The following is a 9,252-nucleotide window of genomic DNA, read 5'->3' as shown; positions in this document are numbered from 1 at the left end:
GTGGCTTAGTCCCTGGAAGCTCTGGTTGCTTGGCATTGTTGTACATATGGGGTCTCGTCCCCCTTCAAGCTCTTCCAGTTCTTTCTCTGATTCCTTCAACGGGGGTCCTATTCTCAGTTCAGTGGATTGCTGCTGGCATTTGCCTCTGTATTTGCTGTATTCTGGCTGTGTCTCTCAGGAGCCATCTACATCCGGCTCCTGTTGGTCTGCACTTCTTTGCTTCATCCATCTTGTCTAATTGGGTGGCTGTATATGTATGGGCCACATGTGGGGCAGGCTCTGAATGGGTGTTCCTTCAGTCTCTGTTTTAATCTTTGCCTCTCTCTTCCCTGCCAAGGGTATTCTTGTTCCCCTTTTAAAGAAGGAGTGAAGCATTCACATTTTGATCATCCGTCTTGAGTTTCATTTGTTCTAGGCATCTAGGGTAATTCAAGCATTTGGGCTAATAGCCACTTATCAATGAGTGCATACCATGTATGTCTTTCTGTGATTGGGTTAGCTCACTCAGGATGATATTTTCCAGTTCCAACCATTTGCCTACGAATTTCATAAACTCGTTGTTTTTGATAGCTGAGTAATATTCCATTGTGTAGATGTACCACATTTTCTGTATCCATTCCTCTGTTGAAGGGCATCTGGGTTCTTTCCAGCTTCTGACTATTATAAATAAGGCTGAGATGAACATAGTGGAGCACGTGTCTTTTTTTATATGTTGGGGCATCTTTTGGGTATATGCCCAAGAGAGGTATAGCTGGATCCTCAGGCAGTTCAATGTCCAATTTTCTGAGGAACCTCCAGACTGATTTCCAGAATGGTTGTACCAGTCTGCAACCCCACCAACAATGGAGGAGTGTTCCTCTTTCTCCGCATCCTCGCCAGCATTTGCTGTCACCTGAGTTTTTGATCTTAGCCATTCTCACTGGTGTCAGGTGAAATCTCAGGGTTGTTTTGATTTGCATTTCCCTTATGACTAAAGATGTTGAACATTTCTTAAGGTGTTTCTCAGCCATTCGGCATTCCTCAGCTGTGATTTGTTTGTTTAGCTCTGAACCCCATTTTTTTAATAGGGTTACTTGTCTCCCTGCGGTCTAACTTCTTGAGTTCTTTGTATATTTTGGATATAAGGCCTCTATCTGTTGTAGGATTGGTGAAGATCTTTTCCTAATCTGTTGATTGCCGTTTTGTCCTAACAAGAGTGTCCTTGCCTTACAGAAGCTTTGCAGTTTTATGAGATCCCATTTGTCGATTCTTGATCTTACGGCATAAGCCATTGGTGTTTTGTTTAGGAAATTTTTTCCAGTGCCCATGTGTTCCAGATGCTTCCCGAGTTTTTCTTCTATTAGTTTGAGTGTGTCTGGTTTGATGTGGAGGTCCTTGATCCACTTGGACTTAAGCTTTGTACAGGGTGATAAGCATGGATCGATCTGCATTCTTCTACATGTTGACCTCCAGTTGAACCAGCACCATTTGCTGAAAATGCTATCTTTTTTCCATTGGATGGTTTTGGCTCCTTTGTCAAATATCAAGTGACCATAGGTGTGTGGGTTCATTTCTGGGTCTTCAATTCTATTCCATTGGTCTATCTGTCTGTCTCTGTACCAATACCATGCAGTTTTTATCACTATTGCTCTGTAATACTGCTTGAGTTCAGGGATAGTGATTCCCCCTGAAGTCCTTTTATTGTTGAGGATAGTTTTAGCTATCCTGGGTTTTTTGTTATTCCAGATGAATTTGCAAATTGTTCTGTCTAACTCTTTGAAGAATTGGATTGGTATTTTGATGGGGATGGCATTGAATCTGTAGATCGCTTTTGGTAAAATGGCCATTTTTACTATATTAATCCTGCCAATCCATGAGCATGGGAGATCTTTCCATCTTCTGAGGTCTTCTTCAATTTCTTTCTTCAGTGTCTTGAAGTTCTTATTGTACAAATCTTTTACTTGCTTGGTTAAAGTCACACCGAGGTACTTTATATTATTTGGGTCTATTATGAAGGGTGTCGTTTCCCTAATTTCTTTCTCGGCTTGTTTCTCTTTTGTATAGAGGAAGGCAACTGATTTATTTGAGTTAATTTTATACCCAGCCACTTTGCTGAAGTTGTTTATCAGCTTTAGTAGTTCTCTGGTGGAACTTTTGGGATCACTTAAATATACTATCATATCATCTGCCAATAGTGATATTTTGACTTCTTCTTTTTTTGCAATCTGTATCCCCTTGACCTCCTTTTGTTGTCTGATTGCTCTGGCTAGAACTTCGAGAACTATATTGAATAAGTAGGGAGAGAGTGGGCAGCCTTGTCTAGTCCCTGATTTTAGTGGGATTGCTTCAAGTTTCTCTCCATTTAGTTTAATGTTAGCAACTGGTTTGCTGTATATGGCTTTTACTATGTTTAGGTATGGGCCTTGAATTCCTATTCTTTCCAGGACTTTTATCATGAAGGGTGTTGAATTTTGTCAAATGCTTTCTCAGCATCTAATGAAATGATCATGTGGTTTTGTTCTTTCAGTTTGTTTATATAATGGATCATGTTGATGGTTTTCCATATATTAAACCATCCCTGCATGCCCGGGATGAAGCCTACTTGATCATGGTGGATGATTGTTTAATGTGCCCTTGGATTCGGTTTGCCAGAATTTTATTGAGTATTTTTATGTCGATATTCATAAGGGAAATTGGTCTGAAGTTCTCTTTCTTTGTTGGGTCTTTGTGTGGTTTAGGTATAAGAGTAATTAATTGTGGCTTCATAGAAGGAATTCGGTAGTGCTCCATCTGTTTCAATTTTGTGGAATAGTTTGGATAATATTGGTATGAGGTCTTCTATGAAGGTCTGATAGAATTCTGCACTAAACCCGTCTGGACCTGGGCTCTTTTTGGTTGGGAGACCTTTAATGACTGCTTCTATTTCCTTAGGAGTTATGGGGTTGTTTAACTGGTTTATCTGTTCCTGATTTAACTTCGGTACCTGGTATCTGTCTAGGAAATTGTCCATTTCCTGAAGATTTTCAAGTTTTGTTGAATATAGGTTTTTATAGTAAGATCTGATGATTTTTTGAATTTCCTCTGAATCTGTAGTTATGTCTCCCTTTTCATTTCTGATTTTGTTAATTTGGATACACCCTCTGTGTCCTCTCGTTAGTCTGGCTAAGGGTTTATCTATCTTGTTGATTTTCTCAAAGAACCAACTTTTGGTTCTGTTGATTCTTTCTATGGTCCTTTTTGTTTCTACTTGTTTGATTTCAGCTCTGAGTTTGATTATTTCCTCCCTTCTACTCCTCCTGGGTGTATTTGCTTCTTTTTGTTCTAGAGCTCTTAGGTGTGCTGTCAAGCTGCTGACATATGCTCTTTCCTGTTTCTTTCTGCAGGCACTCAGCGCTATGAGTTTTCCTCTTAGCACAGCTTTCATTGTGTCCCATAAGTTTGGGTATGTTGTACCTTCATTTTCATTAAATTCTAAAAAGTTTTTAATTTCTTTCTTTATTTCTTCCTTGACCAGGTTATCATTGAGTGGAGCATTGTTCAATTTCCACGTATATGTGGGCATTCTTCCCTTATTGTTATTGAAGACCAGTTTTAGGCCGTGGTGGTCTGATAGCACGCATGGGATTATTTCTATCTTTCTGTACCTGTTGAGGCCCGCTTTTTGACCAATTATATGGTCAATTTTGGAGAAAGTACTATGAGGAGCTGAGAAGAAGGTATATCCTTTTGCTTTAGGATAGAATGTTCTATAAATATCTGTTAAGTCCATTTGGCTCATGACTTCTCTTAGTCTGTCTATGTCTCTGTTTAATTTCTGTTTCCATGATCTGTCCATTGATGAGAGTGGGGTGTTGACGTCTCCTATTATTATTGTGTGAGGTGCAATGTGTGTTTTGAGCTTTAGTAAGGTTTCTTTTACGTATGTAGGTGCCCTTGTTTTTGGGGCATAGATATTTAGGATTGAGAGTTCATCTTGGTGGATTTTTCCTTTGAGGAATATGAAGTGTCCTTCCTTATCTTTTTTGATGACTTTTAGTTGAAAATTGATTTTATTTGATATTAGAATGGCTACTCCAGCTTGCTTCTTCTGACCATTTGCTTGGAAAGTTGTTTTCCAGCCTTTTACTCTGAGGTAGTGTCTGTCTTTGTCTCTGAGGTGTGTTTCCTGTAGGCAGCAGAATGCAGGGTCCTCGTTGCGTATCTAGTTTGTTAATCTATGTCTTTTTATTGGGGAGTTCAGGCCATTGATGTTGAGAGATATTAAGGAATAGTGATTATTGCTTCCTGTTATATTCATATTTGGATGTGAGGTTATGTTTGTGTGCTTTTCTTCTCTTTGTTTTGTTGCCAAGACGATTAGTTTCTTGCTTCTTCTAGGGTATAGCTTGCCTCCTTATGTTGGGCTTTACCATTTATTATCCTTTGTAGCGCTGGATTTGTAGAAAGATATTGTGTAAATTTGGTTTTGTCATGGAATATCTTGGTTTCTCCATCTATGTTAATTGAGAGTTTTGCAGGGTACAGTAAGCTGGGCTGGCATTTGTGTTCTCTTAGGGTCTGTATGACATCAGTCCAGGATCTTCTGGCCTTCATAGTTTCTGGCGAAAAGTCTGGTGTGATTCTGATAGGTCTGCCTTTATATGTTACTTGACCTTTTCCCCTTACTGCTTTTAATATTCTTTCTTTATTTTGTGCGTTTGGTGTTTTGACTATTATGTGACGGGAGGTGTTTCTTTTCTGGTCCAATCTATTTGGAGTTCTGTAGGCTTCTTGTATGCCTATGGGTATCTCTTTTTTTAGGTTAGGGAAGTTTTCTTCTTCGACGATTTTGTTGAAGATATTTACTGGTCCTTTAAGTTGGGAATCTTCATTCTCTTCTATACCTATTATCCTTAGGTTTGATCTTCTCATTGAGTCCTGGATTTCCTGTATGTTTTGGACCAGCAGCTTTTTTCGCTTTACATTATCTTTGACAGTTGAGTCAATGATTTCTATGGAATCTTCTGTTCCTGAGATTCTTTCTTCCATCTCTTGTATTCTGTTGGTGAAGCTCGTATCTACAGCTCCTTGTCTCTTCTTTTGGTTTTCTATATCCAGGGTTGTTTCCATGTGTTCTTTCTTGATTGCTTCTATTTCCATTTTTAATTCCTTCAACTGTTTGATTGTGTTTTCCTGGAATTCTTTCAGGGATTTTTGCGATTCCTCTCTGTAGGCTTCTACTTGTTTATTAATGTTTTCCTGTGTTTCTCTAAGGGAGTTCTTCACGTCTTTCTTGAAGTCCTCCAGCATCATGATCAAATATGATTTGGAAACTAGATCTTGCTTTTCTGGTGTGTTTGGATATTCCACGTTTGTTTTGATGGGAGAATTGGGCTCCGATGATGCCATGTAGTCTTGGTTTCTGTTGCTAGGGTTCCTGTGCTTGCCTCTCGCCATCAGATTATCTCTAGTGTTACTTTGTTCTGCTATTCCTGATAGTGGCTAGACTGTCCTATAAGCCTGTGTGTCAGGAGTGTTGTAGACCTCTTTTCCTCTTTTCTTTCAGCCAGTTATGGGGACAGAGTGTTCTGCTTTCGGGCGTGTAGTTTTTCCTCTCTACAGGTCTTCAGCTGTTCCTGTGGTCCTGTGTGTTGAGTTCACCAGGTAGGTCACTTGCAGCAGAAAAGTTGGTCTTACCTGTGGTCCCGAGGCTCAAGTTTGCTCGCGGGGTGCTGCCCACGAGAAGAGCAGAACTTCTTAGTGCGAGGCAGGGGACTACTTACTCAATATGAGAGTAGGGGGCACTGGAGAAGAGTGAAATGACATGTACGGAGATTCTATAATGAAATAAATGCATTGTTTCAAAAAAACAATAAAGGAGAGAAAATTTGCCTCTTGTTTCAGAAGACTTCAGACATTGGAACCATGCTGGTACTATTGAGTCAAGGAAAACACTTAGAGGCAGACTGAATGTATCTTGTATTGTGAGAGGGAAGTGAGCCTTTTAAAAGCTGCGGCAGAACACTATAGCTTAGATCTTCAATTTCTCCGAATGCCTACTATGAAAACATGGCTAAAGTTTGGGCCCTTGGAAGGCCCTGAACTCATGAATGGTCTAATCCATGCATAGATTCATAGCTCAGTGATTTAGGAAAAGACATAAAAGTGAGCTCTCTCTCTCTCTCTCTCTCTCTCTCTCTCTCTCTCTCTCTCTCTCCTGGCCATGATTTACTTCAACCATAAATTTTCTGCCTCACCACTGGTTGGTGCACTAGGGCCATCCAAGTGCTGACTTTTACCTTTGAAACTGTAAGTGAACCCCTCTCCCCATAGGTAAAATTTAAAGACTAAGTGAAGGTTGATAAAATAAAAGAATTAGGGTTTTCTTATTCATTTTTAAATGAGCAGATATATTTATTTTCTAAAGTAAATTGGCTCCAATAGATGAATTTGTCCTACTGACACAAGTTATTGATTTTCTGAGGATTTTGATAAAAATTCTAGTCTCTCCACTTTACTTATTTATGCATGCAGACTAGATTCCATTTTACTAGAAACCAATTTATAAAGGTCCAGATAGCATGAGATGAAATTGCAAATGGCTTCTCCTTTGCATCTGCCTCCATTCTTCATTGGTCCCAGTTTTTCACTTAATATTTGGAAGGACCAGAGTCCTTTATCCTTTCCTTGCTCATATCCAGATGCCTAGAATGCCTCTTAGGATCATCTGGAAGGAAAGCCCTCTCTAACAGCATTTCAAAGTAGAATGTGGACATTTACTGACATCTTGTGGCCAAGACAGTTCTCTGAGTGTTTTCTGTCCATGTCAAAGGACTGGATTCCTATTGGTCACCCAACAAGAAAATACTTCCTTCTGAAGGTTCCTGAGGATTGTAAGGGGTTTGACGTCCTGTCTTAAAGCGTTGCAACTTAGCAGCAGAGTGCTTGTTGGTATGTACATGCAGGCCCATGGTTCAACTCCAGCAGGGTACTGCAAAACACGAGACCCCATGGTCTGTTTTAGTAAACATTTTTATATTAACTAATGGTGTCTGTCTGTCTGTCTAGGTCACAGCACAATTTTCAGGAGTGGTTTCTCTCCTTTCAAAGTGTTATCTGGGATGAAACTCAGGTTGTCAGCCCGACAGCAGATGTCTTTACCTGCTAAGGCTTCTTGCTACCTGTCCCTTCCTCCCTGACCTTCTCAATCCCAAGTCTGTTTTGAATGATAGGTCCATGACAAAAATTGACAATGGCTATTCTGGGGCAGAGAAGAGAGAGGGGCTGTGAGACAACCACATGAGGAGGCCCTATGTGATGCCCACAGTGAAAGTTAATAGCTGAGCTTAACTTAAAAAGGGAATCTTAATCACTAAGGAGAAGTCAAAGGATTCCTGTGGACCAGGCAGGAGAAGGGCATCAAATCAGGATGCGTTTTCTATCCTGGTGTCCAGTCTGCCTGCCTCTATCGCCTCCTGTACACCCTTTTCCTGTTAAGAATTGAAATTAAATGCTCATGCAATGAGGCAAGCAGGAGCTCTTTGGCAACCTTAGATCCCCTTTCAGACTGCTGTTCTCTATACTTGTCTCAGTTCCTTGCCATTAATATTATTCTGCTGAGGGATGTTGAAGTCAGTGCTGAAATGAAGGTCTGAAATGCTACTTTATGTTATGCAAATCTGAAAAAGAAAAGCCAGGATTTTGCACATCAGAAATAACATTGCTGAAATGCTCAGTATTCCAGAGGAACTGCTTACAATTTAAATATGAATAACTTTATAGCTAGACAAGAAAACAATAGGGCAGGAAATTTTGCACAGAGGGGGCAGGGAATTTTTAGGAAGTGTAAATGTTTATGCTTTGCAAAAAGCTGTTTCTAAATAATCTTCATATTGTTACCTATGGGGGGGGGGAAGAGAGAGGGGGGCAGGCTGCTGAATACATTGTTTTGGGGTAACATCCCTAATCAGTTGGTACTAGAAAGAGACAGAGCATCCATCCATGGCTCCAGGTCAAGAAGGGATCTGTGCTTAGTGGAAAGTCCTTTTGTTCTATTCAAAGTGGCTACAGGAGGATCAGGAATTCAAGGCTGCAGAAGAACCACATGTTTGTGTAGCAAGATTATAATTTGTTAATATGATCAATTATTCCAGTTACAGATTTTCTTGCTGAGTAGATGTGGATAGATCTTTCCATGGTTTGTAATGTAAGTATATTTAGTGCATTTTTAGAAAATGGGTGATGACAGGTAGGGTAGAGAATCCTCCACGTGATTATAGTGATTGCGCCCCAACTTGGCTTCAGAACTTAAAACTGCATTGCTAATGTAATTATAATTTATAAGTAGACTTTGTAGGTTAATGATGCTACTTATATTTTACATTTATGTGTAAGTAGGTATTTGCTTAATATTCTATTGTGATTTCAGAGAAAATTTATCTTGGCAATTTAAGTGTTTTTAATTAAAATATTTAATGTAAATAATCCATTTCATCATGTAATTTATATAGCATAAGCTTCTCTAAATAATAAAGCAGAAATTGTTGCTTGAAGACATGGGGCCATGATTTGAATCAAAGTTCTCCAGAGAAACAGAGCCAGTGGGAATTTTTTTTTTTTTTTTTGCACAGCTAGCATTTTATTCAGATAGCAGTCTCATTACACATGATCCAAGATAAGAACTCAAATCAGAGGTTAAAGATTGGTCTTCAAACATCATAGCCAACAATGCCACGTTTGCCTATGATCTCTCCGATATAAAACCACATCCACACCTCAGTGGCTACCAAACCATTCAGCACAGCTTCCTTCACTGTAGGGTGTTTGGGCACTGTGAATTTTTTTTTTTCATGCTCTGAATAGCTGTAGGGATTTCACCAGGGGTTGGGGGAACCAGTTCAACCTTGGCGTAGTGCCAAAATGTGGCCAATCGAAGCTTCGAGTAAGTCACAGCAGCGGTCACCATCGACGGTGCCTTCTCCGCGAAGTTACGGATGAACTTGGCCATGGTCTAAGGTGGAAGGTTCGTCTCTCCGAACCACCGGCTGAATGTCACCCCAGTAAGGACCCGCGGAAGGTCCGGGAAATTTCTTATGAGAAATTGGATCATATCTTTGTGCAGAGAACTCCATGGTCTGCCACCTGCATACAAGAAATGTCAGAGAGCAAGTGCTATAACTTATCCTGAGGGCAAAATAAGGTGAGCTATCTCAGCTTTTTTTTTTTTTTTTCTTTTCCCGGGGCTGGGGACCGAACCCAGGGCCTTGCGCTTCCTAGGCAAGCACTCTACCACTG

General features: G+C 40.0%; 1 pseudogene; it reads right to left on the bottom strand.

The window, feature by feature from the left end:
- Positions 1 to 8,565: 8,565 nt before the first annotated feature.
- Positions 8,566 to 9,002, bottom strand: Atp5mg-ps6 (ATP synthase membrane subunit g, pseudogene 6; annotated as a pseudogene).
- Positions 9,003 to 9,252: the final 250 nt, after the last annotated feature.

This window comes from Rattus norvegicus, chromosome 11 (genome assembly GCF_036323735.1).
Source record: "Rattus norvegicus strain BN/NHsdMcwi chromosome 11, GRCr8, whole genome shotgun sequence".
NCBI classification, from domain to species: domain Eukaryota; kingdom Metazoa; phylum Chordata; class Mammalia; order Rodentia; family Muridae; genus Rattus; species Rattus norvegicus.
This window is presented reverse-complemented; position numbering and strand designations above follow the sequence as displayed.